This window comes from Mustela nigripes, chromosome 7 (assembly GCF_022355385.1).
Source record: "Mustela nigripes isolate SB6536 chromosome 7, MUSNIG.SB6536, whole genome shotgun sequence".
NCBI classification, from domain to species: Eukaryota; Metazoa; Chordata; class Mammalia; order Carnivora; family Mustelidae; genus Mustela; species Mustela nigripes.
In genome coordinates, this window is record NC_081563.1 from 65,977,206 (window position 1) to 65,992,509 (window position 15,304).

The 15,304-nt window shown below is 37.7% G+C and overlaps 1 protein-coding gene and 1 non-coding gene across 4 annotated transcripts in view; one reads left to right on the forward strand and one right to left on the reverse strand.

Annotated features, from left to right (window-relative positions):
• EFEMP1 (EGF containing fibulin extracellular matrix protein 1) overlaps positions 1-15,304 on the forward strand; it is a 60,741-nt gene that overhangs the window by 22,403 nt on the left and 23,034 nt on the right. The gene's annotated exons all lie outside the window — the stretch shown is intronic.
• Positions 8,632-8,738, reverse strand: LOC132022887 (U6 spliceosomal RNA). The gene has a single exon (XR_009405777.1). It is a non-coding gene; the product is annotated as a U6 spliceosomal RNA (small nuclear RNA).

A 15,304-nucleotide genomic window follows, 5' to 3' on the forward strand; every position in this document is an offset into this window, starting at 1 on the left:
CAGACCTGTACCCCTGGGGATAAAAATATATGTTTATAAAAAATAAAAAATTAAAAAAAAAAAAAGTTCCTCCTCCATTGATTCCAGCCCAAACATTTAGAGTTAAATCTAGAACTTTGAACAGTTTTGAAAAGCAGAATAGGAGTTAAAAAGCAAAATGCACCCACCTCCCCAGCAGTGCAGGAGACTAGATGACTCATTCAGATACATAGCCTAATGGGTGTGGTTGAAATAGGCAGAGTACCGTGTAACAACCTCACTCTTCTGACAGCTCCTTCTGAATGAATGCACCCTTCTCTCCTTCATGGAGTTGGAACTTCTAAAACACTACCAGTCTTCTCCAAAACCACTCCTAACTAATTACGACTATGTCCTTTGATTGTGAAACTCTATAATTAAAAACCCCTTTAATCTACTGTATAAGTAAACAATATCCATGAAACAAAAACTTTACAAGCAAACAGAACAACTACCTTTATTCTTGCAGATTAGCATATACCTATAGTTCTGTTACATAGAATAAATTTAATAAAAATTCTTCTTGCTTCATGTTAACTTTGTCCTAGACATCTGTGATATTTGTGTGTTTGTTGGGGAGTCATGGGAAATGTTTTCCATCTCTCCCATAGAAACCTCTATTCTGTTTTGGTCACATTTTTCTTTCTTCAGCCTAGTCAAAAACCTGTGCCTTGAACTGTCATTTTTATGCTTACACTTGTTTACATCTTTTCTTTTGCCTCAAATGTCTATTAGGAGTCATGTGCTGAGCATAACTTAAGTTACCATAAATAGGTTACATAAGACTTAGAAATTCAGAAGCCATAAAATCCAACATGGATTTTCGAAGGATTCTAAGGAGTAGGTATCTTGATTAAGAGGCAGGAATAGTGACTTGTTTTTCAACAAGGAGACAATAATGAGTAGAAGATCCCTCTGAGGGAAAGAAGATAAGAGAAAAGATGTATGAGCAAAAACAGAAAAATCAGTGAAGATGGAAACCAAAAAAATTGAACATATAGGAGAACGTGTAAAATCAAATGGCGGCAGGTAGAGAAAACCACCAGCCACATCCAGTCTCTTCTAAAAGAATATTCTAGTAGCTAAATTGTAAATTAACCAGATGGTAAGAATAGATAAAAGGCTAAGGAGGCTATTAAAAGGAGTAATTAAAATCCAAAGGAAGTTTTTGGTTTTTTTTTTTTCCTTAAAATGAAATGTTGTTAAATTGCCTTTTAAAGTGCATGTTACAGCTCTGTGTGGAATGCAGTATGGTATCTCTTTGGTGTACTCTCCCCAGCATTCGTTTCCAGATTTGCCCACGTGTCTCTGATACCAATAATAAAAGTTTCTGTGGGCCTACTGAGTAGGCTAGGATAAATGAATGCCTTAGCTTCCAGGTAGAGGCCAGCATCTGGTCTCAGGCCTGGAGCATCCTGGGGAGCTGGGTCTGGTCCCTGACACAGGCAGTAAGAGCTGGGGAAGCCTTCAAGGGGGCTGCCAGTCAGAGCTGGTTCCCCTGGTTCCCCTTACCATGAAGTCCAGAGAAGAAAAAAAAAAAATAACAAAAAAAGTAATATACTCATAAGATTTCTTCATATTCAACCATCTATTTGCTAATACATTCTCTTGACATAAGTAGCCCCACTAAATTCCTCTTTCCTCATCATTAACTCTAAAATGACAGCTTAAGGATTATCCTTTCTGCCATTTACCATGAAACACAGCTCCAAACCAGTTTGTTGTAGGTTTCTGAGCTTAACCACATAGCTCACACTGAGTGGATAATCAATCATTCTATGACTAAATCCATCTGGAACAAATTTGAAGAAGTGGCCATGTAGGTTTTTTTTTTCTTTTCTTTTTTTTTTTTTAAATTAAACTGAAACCAGAGTTGATCTCTTTTTTTCAAAGGCTTTAAAGAAAAAAATTATAAAACTCAGCAATGACTTCCCCCCCCCCAGAACTTATGCATGCTCTCTGAGCAAAACTGGTTCTATCCTGCACCCATTTTGCATTTCATTTAGTATTTCAGGGAGATAGTTCTTGAATGCTTTGGAGGAAATCCGCTTCTCAGAGAATGAGGTCACAATCCCTCCTTGGGTAGAAGGAAAGGGGGACATTGTGTGGCCAGTTGTCGCCACAAGTTCATGCTGATCTTAAATCCCCAAACATGCAGGGCTCAACTGAGGGAATATGGAACTAAAAAAAGCCTATTTCTGGCCATTCTTGCTGGATCCACTACTTTAAAAGATCATTTAAATATCAGGAGACTTGGCTTTAAAGAACTTCACCTTTCCCTCTCCAGACCCCAAGTTGTTCATGTAAATTTAGGATATATTTTCTCATGTATACTCTGACATCTGCACCATTCATGCATTTGTTTGTTAAATTTTTAGTCATTTATTCATCAACTCATGCATCCGTGTATTCACTTACTGTGTATCCAAACTGTACTAGATGCCTAGACATATCCCCTTTCTTGCAAGGACTTTCCAGGCATAAGGTAAGGTTGGATTTTTAAAAAATTAAATGATACAAATAATCAGCTTAACAATTCAGGTCAACAAAACTTTAGTTGAGGGGCTCCTGGGTGGCTCAGCTGGTTAAGCAGTTGCCTTCAGCTCAGGTCATGATCTCCGGGTCCTGGGATGGAGTCCTACACTGGGCTCCCTGCTCGGTGGAGAGCCTCCTTCTCCCACTCCCTCTGCCTGCCATTCTGCCTACTTGTGCTCTCTATCTGTCTAATAAATAAATAAAATCTTAAAAAAAAAACTTTGGTTGAGAGCCTCAGTCCCCATGGAATCAATGGTAAAAGCAGTGGTGGGAGTCCAGAGGAGGGATTGCTTGCTACAATCAATGGCCATAATGGGTTTTTCAGAGGGAGTGGATGTAATCTGGATCATGAAGGATGAGCTGTATATAAATAATCCTGAGAAGAGAAAAGGCAGGCTTTGCTGGGTAGATGCCCTATATGCAGAATAATGCTTAGGGAAACAGGGGCATAGTTTGTATGAATCCTGAATTCTTGGTTAAGCCATTTAGATTTAGTAATGTCATAACTTGGGAAAAGATTTTGAGCAAAGAGTGATATACTAAAAATGCTACCTCCAAAAAGTTGTAGGATTAGAGAGGAAACATAAGTGTGCACATATGGGTAAATGTGTTAAATCATCTTAATAGGGCTGGGATGGGACAGGGGGGCAGATCCAACTTCTTGTAAAGTGAATAAGTTTCTCAGAAAAGAGTGACATTAACTTTCAAGTACTGTACATAAAATAACAATTCTAATAAGCTTAAAAAGAGTTTGATCCAGAAGGACTATTTTCCGGATCATAAAAATTTGTTTAAAGTCATTTCTAACAGACACCTATTTTGCACATAGGTGATGAGTCAGATTCTGAGTCAAAGACAATTCTAAACAAGTTCCACTCCAAGTAGGATGAACAGTTTATAATGTTGTTTAGCAATGTATTTATTCATAGATATTATAAAGGTAAACATAAAATAGTCAATTAATAATATTTAGGTGTAATTTCAGCTCCTATGTCCCATGAAATAACCAATTAGGAGCTAAACAAGCCCTTAAGTGATCTTACGAACAATCGGCCTTTCTGCCTTGAGTTCACATCCATTAAACTGTAGAATGGTGATTAGTCATAATATATGGCAGAAGGAATATAGAGTAAGTCTCTAACCATAAACTATGTCTGAACATAGACCTTTAACAGGGATTGCTTTTATTTCTAATATGGTTAAGGCTGTGATGCTGTGAAATGCAATGAACGTAGCCTAGGCAGAGTCATGCCCTGATTATAACAAGGTTTACAATTACAGGAAATTATGGCAAGAGGTAATTACAAAGGCCCACTTGCCCCAGTAAGTCCCCTACCATCCATTTTGCATATAAGCATGAACCAAGGAATAATCTGGTTACAAAGAGAGGAGAGCAAAAGGTTCTCCCAACATGGCTAGGGGAAATGCATTTCCTAGTTAACAGCTACTTAATTAAAAATGAGAATTTTAAAAAATGAGAATTTAAATGGAGTACAAAAAGGGGAGGAGGGCTTTAGAAGGGCTATTTGGGAGTACAGCTGGACGGCTAAGCTGATAAAGCAAGAACTTAAAAACATAAAAATATATAGTTTACCTTATGAAATAATCCAAAAGAATTTTAACTGGATTTAGATCTCACTTCACTAAGTCATGATAGTGTGTGTGTGTGTGTGTGTTTAAGACTTATCCAACAGCTAGAATTTTGCAAAGGTAAAACACCTGTTCTGTTCATTGATCTATTTAGGTTTCAATTCTAAAACACTCCATAAGCAGTAGTAATGCCTATACTTCTCCTTAAAAGTGGGGTCTTCTGGGGATGATGTATTAGTTGCCTAGATTTACTTTATTGTTTTATGCTGGATTTGGGGATAAGACGGGGAAAAGAAATTTTAACACTTGCTTTTTTAATTACAGTTTGGGAGATGGCACAAGACCACTAAATATCTTTATAGCTGTAAGACTACTCAAGAAGCCTGAGTCACTAGTGTATGCAAAGCACAGTAGGTGCTGAGAATACAAAGATAAAAATGCTTGTAATGCCCACCCTGAAAAGCTCACAGTCTAAGAGGGAGGGGACTGCAAGTACAATGTGACATTTTGAGTTTCATTTTGAAGACTTCCCAGAGAAGGTGACACCAGGCTTCATTCTAAGGAGGTTGTGGGAATTAGCCTTTAACAAATGGGGGAAGGGAAGGACAGAAGGAAAAAGAATGTTCCATGCAGAGAGAATAGCCCTTATGAAAGTCCTAAAGAAAAGACAGAAGAAGGGAGTAAGTGTTCTGTATGATTCAATGTGTAGTACACGGTGGTGAGCAAGGATCAAATCATGAAGGGCCTTGCATATCACATTTAGAAAGTTTGGATTTCATCCTGAAGATACTGGAAAAGGACATAAGGAGTTTTCATCTGCACCAAGTGAAAGATATCCTATACAAACATGAAACTTCTGCAAATCTAAATGAAGTCCACTCTCTTTGGTCACAGAGGAGGGAAACACATCATTTACTTTCAAAACATTTCTGAATCCTAACTTTGTTAGTCCAGTTAGATGATCTCATTGTAGGTGATTAGGACAGGTTTTATTCTCTACTTAGTGCTACAGAGGCAAATTAAGTAAGAATTTTATTCTAAAAATAGCACAGATCACATTTTTAACCAAACAAAATGCAGTGGGGAAAATATCATAGCTCAAAGAAAAGTGTAAAACATCAGCATTAAAATTCACTCAGCATTTAGTGCATTGTTCTAGGTCATTATGCTTTTATCCCCCCAGAATATAACTGTAATTCTTAAAGGATTTTTACTACTTGAGGTTTGTTCCATCTTAAAGCTCGTACTAAAACTTATTGGAAGACTAATTTGAGAGTAAAATTCAACACAGAATTTGTAGAAGCTACAAGAAGTTCTACACACTCACCGTATTTGGCATGGCATTCCTTAGTCTTGTAAAAAAATATAATAACAATTGAATAAATACTATGGAAGCATTGAGTGTTATTTATTATGCTTTGCCATGTTGTAATTTAACGGTGCTAGAATTTATGCATCAGACCCAATGGAGAGCTCAGTTGGTACCTTCAACAAATTGGGGCCATAAAATTTATATAGGCCACTGATGTGTACCCAGGGTTATTCAGCAGCTGGTTTCCTAAAGAAGAATGCCAGAAATTGGTAGTTGGAGCAAAATGTGTTTAGGACCCTGAACCAGATAAAGTGCGAAGGACACACCTTCACTCTTAACATGGCTCTAGTTAAGGAGGTGGTTGGGAACAGCTATTCAAGACCTATCCGAGGCAGTTGACTTTCTAGAGAGAGCAAATTTGTCGCTACTGCTCTTTCTTAACAAGGAAATAGCTGTCCCAAAGTCAGCTGGACAAGCTGCTTTCTGTAGCGATCTTACATTGACCAAAGGAAGCTAGGAAAAGAAGCACAAAGATTCCTTTTCAATGTTCAGCTCGGGCCCACCTTCTTTGCGCTTCTTTTCCCAAGTTCCTTGGGTCAGTGTAAGATCACTACAGAAAGCAGCTTGTCCAGCGGACTTTGGGACAGCTATTTCCTTGTTAAGAAAGAGCAGTAGCGACAAATTTGCTTTCTCTAGAAAGTCAACCGCCTTGGATAGGTCTTTGGCCCTGCTATGTCCACAGTGGTTTGTGAGTGCTATGGCCCAGTTCGGTGATCTTCCTGTGTACCCTTTGGGAGCTCAGCAGGGTGCCTTTGCCATCTTTATCTTCCACTCTGTTTTGTGGAGACCCCCGCTCATTCAAAAAGTCAGACATCGATGTTTTTATCTTAGAGTCTTGTCCTTATGAATAAACAAGCAGAAATACTTGTCCTAACTCTAAATGTAGTTATTTCCACTACATTCGAAAATACTCCCCATCTGCCCTTTAGTTCTGATTTCTAACTTCATCACTGCCTTGAAAGATGATGACCATAATGTCCTTGACATAGCCAATATAATAAAAATTGCTGCTGAAATTTGTATCTTCATAACTTTTTCATTGTTGGAACTTGTTCACACAAAAGTTCTTTCTCAGAGTACCTATAGGTTCTAATTGAGCTATGTTTGCCAAGTAGTCTTTATAAACGTTAATACTCCATTGCTATGAAGGGGGTCCTATAGTTATTAACTGTCCTTTCATATGGCAAAATATTATGAAATACAAAAGATACTATGTTTTTCTTTTTGCCTTGTCATATCTCTTTTGTTTGAATGTTTGCAACTTCCCTAATAAGAAGTAGCTTTTAAAAAGAAAGGCTGATTTGGCCTATTCTCCTATCTGTTCATCTGGAATACACCTAAGGAAGGGAAGTCAGTCAAAGCTGTGATGTTCTTCCCGTTTGGATTTCAGTCATAACAGACCACATTCAAAATATGACATGGGGCAAGGAAGCGAAGATGAGATGGTAATTATATACAAATGAATAGCAAATTATACTGAAAGACCTGACTTTCTGCAGTTTCTTGCTTCCTTCGCTCTGCAGACAACAGTAATACCAACCTGATGTACACCGACTTATAGCCATTTCACAATGTGTTAAGTACAATTTCTCGAGCACTTAGTGTCAAGCAGGTACCATTTGAGAGGTGTCTTATTTCAGTTAGTAGTCACAATAATCTTATGAAATCGATATTATCTTTTCTTTACAGACTTTGTCAATGCAACTTGGAAAGGTTAAAGAACTTGGCCTGAACAGACACCTAAAATGTGGTGTTGCTTGGGTTTGAACTGAGATCAGTGATGCTAAATCCCGTGATCTTCCCACTCTTCTGTCTCAATTACAGTTCATAGCATTCTGTCAGTGAGTTGCAGAAGAAAAAAAAAGTTATTTTGTGGTTCTCAGACTTTCTAAAAAGATCGACAAGTCCTCCCATCGATTCTTGGTATAATAAATTCTTGGTGTAATAAGGTTAGAAAAAAGGTAGCACAAGAAACTAAAGAAATGATCTCAAGTAAAAAAATTTAGAATTTTAAAATTGTGTGCAGTGAGAAAATAGTATGATTGTTGCAGTTCTGAAAGAGATCCCTACACCTCTCTGGCCACCTCACAGTCATCCCCCTTAACCACACACATGCCTGAAGCCAAAGATTTTAATTTAAAGGTCTCCATAAACAAATTATTACATTTTTAGGGAAAAATAATTCCAGGCTAATTTTAAAATTAACAATATGAATTGCTCAATTTTTCCATTTTCTTCTAAACTGAAAACTTGGAATATGATAGACTCTATGGATATGCTCTAACAGTAACACTGTAACACACAGTAACACTGTATACACACACACACACACACACACATATATATCAGATCTAAGAACATAGTCTTTTTTTTCTTCTATGTTTATGCATGCTAAGAAATCTCCTTAAAGACTTAGTTTGGCATTTACCTTTAATGTATCAACTGTATAATTGGCAAAGGTCCATCTTCCTTTGTATTCTACAGACATAGAAACATGTGTACAGGGCATGTTTCCCCATGAGATTTTTTTTCTAGTTTATGCTGCCAAACAGGCTTTAAGCAACTCTAAATTCCTGAAAGTGTGTAACTTTGCAGGTACATAGTAGTGCATTTAAACACTGAAGAGAACTTTCTATTCATCACACTCTACTAACAGAGCCATTTAATCCTGAAAGATTGGTCCATTTTTAGACCCTCTTTTGATTCTACAGATCAGAAACCACTGCTGAAAAATGAAAAAGAAGTTGTGCCTGTGTGGCTCAGTCATTAAGCATCTGCCTTGGGCTCCAGTCATGATCCCAGGGTCCTGCTTGGCAGGGGGCCTGCTTCTCCCTCTCCCACTCCTCCTCCTTGGGTTTCCTCTCTCACTGTGTCTCTCTCCATCAAATAAATAAATAAAATCTTTTTAAAAAGAAAAAGAAGGGAAGAAGAAATAGAGACATATGATCATGGTCCCCAAAAGGCATGAGGATGTTTTTCAGGTTTCCCAGGATCCAGTATTTTAAGGTAGAGAGGGAAGAAGAGGTAAGAGCTGTAAAATGAGCAATTTTTACAACAGCATTCAGGAATTCAGAAAAATGAGCTTTAATTTCAGATTTTGAAAACTGAAAGAGATCTCAGAGAATATACAGTCCACGAATTTGAGAGCCATCCTTATGCAGGGGCCATATTAATCTTCTCTGTATCATTCCAATTCTAGTACATGTGCTGCTGAAGCGAGCACAGAGAATGTCGAGTCCAAACATAATTTTGCCTCTGATGGAAATATAAGGTAAAATGCCCCCCAATTCATTTAAAAATGAAAGACTATTTTATATGTTAGCTTGAGAAATCTTTAGGATTGAAACACTCACAGGGTCAATAGTTTCATTGAACAGTATTTTCTTTAGTTCCCTATTGCCTTTAGGTACTCCTTGAACTCAGAGGGCTTATTTGAATGGTATTACCTCACAACACTGAAAGTGTTTTAATATAGACGGATGGGGGATATCCCATAGCCTACATATGTCAAACACAATTTATCAGCAAACTAAATTCAAATATGCATGCAAATTAATGAATAACTTGGGGAAAATGGCAACCATAGTGTCCATTTGAGACAAAACCAAAAGTTAAATCTCTCTTGGTTTAATGGTATATGAAAGGGAGTGCCTGGGTGGCTCAGTGGGTTAAAGCCTCTGCCTTCGGCTCAGGTCATGATCCCAGGGCTCTCTGCTCAGCAGGGAGTCTGCTTCCTCCTCTCCCTCTGCCTGCTTCTCTGCCTACTTGTGATCTCTATCTGTCAAATAAATAAAATCTTTTTTAAAAAATGGTATATGAAAGATTTGGACACAAGCTGATAGTTGTTCAAATTTAACATTTTAGTCACTGAATAACCTTATGCCTTAATATGATGAAAGCTGCAGAGTCTTCCTTCCTGAAAAAAATCATTCATACAGAACAAGGAATAAGAAGTCTAGTTTTTAACTGCCACGTTGCTCAAGGAAGAGGGATAAAATAAATAACCACTAAGGTAAGATCTTTCCTTGCTATACTTTATCATAAAGCAAGGTTTTCAGATGTTAGAGGATAAATTATGAAGGTATAAAAGTAAACATCACAACAGTACAAAGATATATGTATGTGCATCATGTGTCAAATGAGAGAATGTAGAGATATTCATTCATCTTGTTGAATCCTTACAACCTTCTCTATTTGGGAGGAGACAGCAACTGTTTTTCAATTTTTTAAGACTTAATTTATTTATTTGAGAGAAAGAGAACACAGAGGGAGAGTGAGAGGAAGACACAGACTTTCCACTGAGCAGGGAGCCTGATGATGTAGGGCTTGATCCCAGGACACTAAGATCATGACCTGAGCCAAAGGCAGGCGCTTAACTGACTGAGCCTTCCAGGCACCCCTGTTTTTCAATTGTTTTTTAAAAGCTTTATTTATTTATTCGACAGAGGGAGAACTGTGGGAGGGGCAGAGGGAGAAGGACAAGCAGGCTCCAAACAGAGCGAGACGCGGAGCTTGATCTCAGAATCCTGAGATCATGACTTGAGCCAAAACCAAGAGTCCGAAGTTTAACCAACTAGGCACTACCCAGGTGCCCTGTTTTTCAACTTTTTAATTAATATTTTCTTTCTCTTTTTTTAAGACTTTATTTATTCATGAGAGATAAAGAGAGAGAGGCAGAAGGAGAAGCAGGCTCCCTGCAGAGCAGGGAACCCAATGTGGGATTTGATCCCAAGACGCTGAGCCCATGACCGTCAGATGATCCAAGACCCTCAGATCATGACCTGAGCCAAAGGCAGATGCTTAACCAACTGAGCTACCCAGGCTCCCTTAAATAACATTTTCAAACTCAGAATTCAATGTACAATACAATGAACATTGAACATGCATCATCCAGTTTCAGAAATTAACATTCAGCCATATTCGCATACAGCACCTTAGCATCATTTTTCAACACAGATGACTGGTCAAATCGCCACCTGCTACTGAGATCCACAGCACACCATTTGTGTATTTCTGGTCATAGGCACCTCACTACTTCCTAATATATTAAAGAGTCCAATGACCATATTCTTCTCTTAACCCCAATCTAAAATCTGCGTTCCTTAAATTTCTACCCATTTATTCTAGTTCTGCCTTTGAAAAGACAAGTTCAGGGGCGCCTGGGTGGCTCAGTGGGTTAAGCCGCTGCCTTCGGCTCAGGTCATGATCTCAGGGTCCTGGGATCCAGCAGGGAGCCTGCTTCCCTCTCTCTCTCTCTCTCTGCCTGCCTCTCCATCTACTTGTGATTTCTCTCTGTAAAATAAATAAATAAATAAAATCTTTAAAAAAAAAAAAAAAAGAAAAGACAAGTTCAAGACTTTTTCTTTCTTATCTAATTGGCCCTTCAAATCCCTCAAGTTCACTTTCGACTATCTCAGATACAAATCTCAGAAAATTGAAAATCTTCATTGTAAATTGAATAGAGTGGGGACAAAGAGGAGATGTAAAGAGGGTAGGAGGGGCTCTACTCCTTCTTAAGGGCTGGCATTTTTTCCCCACAAGGTTTCATACAGGATATTTTCATTTCATTCAGTTTAACGTCTCAAATTTCAGTTTTATCTTCCTTGTACCATTGGTTGTTTGGAAGTGTAGGTCCTCTTTTCTGAAAGAAGGGGATTTTTCTAGTTTTGTCATTGTCATTGTCATTGTCATTTCCATCATATATGCAGTGTAGTGAGGGAACAAAAATCTGTATATTATAATTTTTGAAATGTATTTATAGACTTTCCTTAAGGCTAGCATATAATCATTTTCTTTTAACATTCTCTCAGTCCTTGAATATGTTATATATTCTATACAGTGTTCTATATTATGTCAAGTAGTTCGGAGTTTTTAATCATGTTATTCATATTTTCTATTCATTTCTGAAAATACGTTTTTTCATTTGGTTACCAAGAGAGGTATGTTAAAATTTCTTAGTGTAATTGCATGTATTCATTTTCCCTTTAGTTTTGCCTGTCTGTGCTTTGTCTGTATGGAGGCTGTGTGATTAACTATAGTTAAATTCTGAATTTCTATATTTTCTTGGTAAACCAAAACTTTTATCGTTACATAGTATTTTTTATTCTCTAGTAATCCTTTTTTTTTTTCCCTTAAGGTCAACTTTGTCTGATACTGATATTACAAAGCCAACTTTCTTTTGATTAGTGTTGGCATAGTAATCTTTTTTTCTTTAACCTATCTTTTCTTTCCATCCTTACATTGTTTCTCCTGAAACAGCATATTTGGGTTTTGTTTTTGTAATCAATCTGAGAATTTGGGGTTTTAGCAAGAGTATTTAATCTGTTTACATTAATGCAACTATTGCTATGATTAGGTTTAAACTGACATTTTACTATTTGTCTTCTATTTGTTCTGCATATTTTAGTTTCCTTTTCTTTCCTCTCTTGCCTTCTCTCTAAAATAATGGACCAGTTTATATTATTCCTTTCTCCCCCATATTAGATTTGTATTTTTTGGCTTTTACTATTCCCTTAGGGTTTTTTTCCCCCTGGGAGCTACTTAACATGCACCCTTGATTTATCAAAGTCTAAAATAAATTAGTAGTTTTACCTCTTCCCTAATGATGCAAGGACCGCCAAGTACTTAAACTCTATTTTCTCCCTGCCAACTTACTATTCTCATGTATTTTAATTATAAATATTTTATAAATCCCAAAAGACCTTCCTATTCTTGTTTTATACAGTCCGTATTCATTTAGATTTACTCACATATTTATCCTTTCATTGCTTTTCATTGTGTGTAATTTTGAATCAAAAAGAGAAAGAATAAAAGAGAGAGAAAGGAATTTAGTGCAAGTTTGGTGAGTTCCACCCCTCCTTCATCCTACCTCAGCTTCATTTGGAATTCAGAAAACATAAGGGCCCTGAGGCATATGGGGAAACATTGTGCAGAAACATCATAAGTAAGATGTAATGAAATGGGTAGGAAAATATACACAAGGAGGTAACATGCTCTGAAGGCAAGAAGCACAAAGATATGCTTTATTTAAAAAAGCCTTAAGCAGTTAATGATTTGGAGAAGTATTGCCAAATTACACTCAGCAAATTTAGTAGTGGGCCCCAATTTAATGGGCACAAAAGCTGTTTATTGTTGAATGAACAACAAGTATAATGTAATTGGTTTCATACAATTAGGAGGTCACCAAGCTATGCTTGTTATAATTGGCATTGCCATAGCCAGGGGCTTGTGCGACCTCAAGCGATGATTGGCCTGAAGGAGTAAGCCAAGAATGTGTGTGCTTTGGGCTAGGGAGACTGACTAATCTGGCTGCAAGGCTCAGGGAGGGGGCCAGAAATCAAGTCCCAGTGCTTAGGCAGGGCCTGGTGGACTCCACTGAATGTAGTGTCCATTCAGTTCATCACTCTCCAGGGGTTTGATCTGGAGCTGGGGATGGAAGGTGGTTGGGAGGAATAAGGCAAAGAGGTGTAAGGCACCAGAAACTAACTGTCAGTTCAGAGGTCTCCCGTAATAAGATGGGATCATAATTCCTGTGAAGGCCATCAGGTTGGAAGCTGGTCTCCAGCTCTTGTAGACTCGGCTTCAACTTTCACACAGACCATCTTTAATTCAATCTTTAAGCAAAGATTAATGACGCTACTTGTTTCAAAATACAGTCCTACCTCCACAAGGTTGTGGTTGATGACTGGTTATAATATCACTCCAAATACCAAGGTCGCCTTTCCCCAAACATATTTGTAATGGATAATTAAGTTTAAGAAGTAAAAAAAGGGGGTACCTGTGTGGCTCAGTTGGTCAAGCGACTGCCTTCAGCTTGGGTCATGATCCCAGGGTCCTGCTCTGCAGGGAGTCTGCTTCTCCCTCTGCCCCACCCCCACTCATCCTTTCCATCTCTCTCTTGCTCTCTCTCTCTCTCTCAAATAAATAAAATTAAAAAAAAAAAAAAAAGAAGTAAAAAAGGAAGTTTAGCTGGGAATGACACATTCACAAAGATGCCAGAGAACACTCTTAACGATTAGCAATCATTTATCAGTAGAAAATGTTTTTCCTGAAGATTCTGAAAGCATTAAGCTTCACTTTGCCAGTGTGCAAAAAGGGCTGAAGAATAATTAAGGCCTTTGTTTCCTTGCTGGTCCTGTTTTAGCCTATGAGCAATTGGTGCCTTTGGTCTGTGTGTAGTAAAGATGAGTCACAAGTTGAACTGACCTTGTGTGCCACTTGGTTTTCTCCCCCTTGTTCATGAGCTGTATGTGTAACCTCATCCCATCGTCTTGCAAATGAACACCACTAGCCACAAAGGAGACTGGGTGAGAAAAGGTCGATCTGCAGTGCAAATCAATCATCATTGCTGGAAAAGAAACTCCAAGTACATGTCGCATGATTTTTCCATATGAGAGCAGCATGTTTCAAGGTTCTGAGAGAACGCAGTGCAGGGACAGGGACTTCCAGGGCACTGGATTCACCACTCTATAAAACAAAGAAATGAACTATCAGGGAGGCTGATGTTTGTTGATTTTGGTGATATTTTTGTTTATCATTTAAAGCACACCAAATTATTAACAGTCCTTTTTGCCAGAACAGATAAGAATCTAGAACTATAAATCTACTGCTGGCCATAGATGAAGACAGTTCTCTTTTGTTACTTAATATCAGTATTTATTTTCTCCACTAGAACTGCTTAGCTTGGGTGAATTCTAGCTGTTAATTTCAGAAGGGTGAAAAGCTAACTAGAACTGGGCATTTAGCCCAGATAAATCTGATTCCAGTACTATGAAAGAAGCAGCAAGGGAAATAGAAAGTCTTTGACAAAAATTGTTGATAATTGGCTAAGGACTGGGGAGGGAAACAGAAGACTTGGAGAGCTGTGAATGTTATTCTAATGTGGAAGAAAGACACAAGGGAGGAATCAAGGCACTACAGATGAAGGACCCTCTCTTTTCTTCTAAGAAAAATTAAATATATATACATACATAAAACTACAATTAAAGGTCTGCTATTCAGAGCTCTTAGGAAATAAATCTTTACGGAGACCTAAACTTAGGGGCAAAATGGAAATCTGTCATTTGAATTGCTACTCTGTGTGATTGTGGGTAGGTCACCTCATGAATCTTCGTTTCAGTGATGTCCTCCTGCCTCTTCCATAAATTGTGCATGATGTGACCACTTATTCCACAAAGCTGTCATCAGGATTAAATCAGAGGATCACAGATCAGATTTTCTAATCAAATAATAGATGTTTATTGCTAATATCTATTTTTATCCCAGTTAATTTTAGAATTTTAATAGATTTGTATATGAAGTTATATAAAATATCCACACCTCCTTCCTAGTCAAAGCTTAAGCAATATAATTTGCTGTCTTAAATACTCCGATTATGATTACTAAGAGCCATGAATGGATGAGGAAGTAGTAAAACAGCAATGCTCTCAGCACTTATTGAGATAGCTCCTACTTTGCAAGATTATACCGAAAAATAAAACAAAGACCCAAAATAACAAGAAGAGCCTTACCCAATGAGTTCCTTTCATTTAAAAAGTTTTATAAAGTAAAAAACGTGCTGGGAACTAATTTATTGTTCTGTCACTAGAAAGGATGAGGATCAATCATTTTGAGCAGATAGGTATCTATCTAAATTGTTAAGAATGTGAAAGAAAAAAAGAGAGATGGGGGAGGGAGGAAGGAAGGAGAGAGGAGAGAAAAGATAGTAAGAAAGAAAGAGAGAGAGAGAAAGTGAGAAGGAAAGATGGGGAGAGGGAAGGGAACAGAAGGGAAAGGGCTAGGAATAAAGTA